Source organism: Amphimedon queenslandica, unplaced genomic scaffold (genome assembly GCF_000090795.2).
Source record: "Amphimedon queenslandica unplaced genomic scaffold, v1.1 AMPQUscaffold_12119, whole genome shotgun sequence".
NCBI classification, from domain to species: domain Eukaryota; kingdom Metazoa; phylum Porifera; class Demospongiae; order Haplosclerida; family Niphatidae; genus Amphimedon; species Amphimedon queenslandica.
Window position 1 is genome coordinate 14,481 of NW_003547642.1, and position 969 is coordinate 15,449.

At 33.3% G+C, this 969-nt stretch overlaps 1 long non-coding RNA gene across 1 annotated transcript; it reads right to left on the reverse strand.

Annotated features, from left to right (window-relative positions):
• Positions 1 to 961, reverse strand: LOC109588399 (uncharacterized). The gene is made up of 3 exons (XR_002188143.1): positions 802 to 961; positions 72 to 205; positions 1 to 20 (listed from the first exon to the last, which is right to left on the reverse strand). It is a non-coding gene; the product is annotated as an uncharacterized LOC109588399 (long non-coding RNA).
• Positions 962 to 969: the final 8 nt, after the last annotated feature.

Sequence of the window (969 nt, forward strand, 5' to 3'; positions counted from 1 at the left end):
AGTTCATAATAGTCCATTGCCTATAATTAAAAGACAGAAATAATAAATTATATGATCTTAGATCATCTTACTTTAAATATTGCTTGTGAGTCTGATACTTGCCATTAAGAAATGATCTATGAAATTCCATTAAATGATTTGATGTTAATTCATTTCTGGTAAGATTTGTTGTTGATAGCAATTTATTAATGTAGTCAGATTTTGCCTATTACTATTTTCATTATTAGGTAATAAAATTTACGTAGTGGCTATTTTTACGGTCCTGTAATCTCATTGTATACAGCTATTTTTACGGCAGGGAATATAGAAATGAAGTGACGTATAAAGATGACAATCAGCATCAATAAGGCAGCAGGATCGTGGTGGCACAGTGGTGAAGGCTCTGGGTTGGATACGGATGGGCACTGGTTTGAATTCAGCTCAGACCACTTCTTTTTTTTATTTTTTAAAATTTTGACTTTAACAAATTGATTTTTTTTAATCTTTCTACTTCGCTATGTTCCCTAATTATGTTAGGAGCCCTAGTTATGTTAGGAGTCCCCTACTTAGCTATTATTTTTAGGGTTTAGGGGTTAGGGTGGCGGTTTTTTTTTTAGAGCGTCCTCAGTCATTTTATGAGCCCCCTAGTTATGTTAGGAGTCCCCAAGGTTGGTTTAGGGTTTAGTTTTTTTTATTTTAGAGTGTTTCCCAGGTTTTAAAATGAGTAATCCATAGATAAATCATCCTGCCGTAAAAATAGCCACCCACGGTCGGATTACGGGCCCGTAAAAATAGCCACTGCCTAAAATTTAATCATCAAACCTGTTGGAATTCAATATTGTGTTTCTTCCAAAAAGTATGATTAAAATCATAAATTTGCTGCTCTAACATTTGTAACTTCGATTCCTATGAAAATAACATAATCTACATGCTACAGATGTGTGCAAAAAATTGTTGAAAAATATAAGTACATGTATACACAAACTAGGC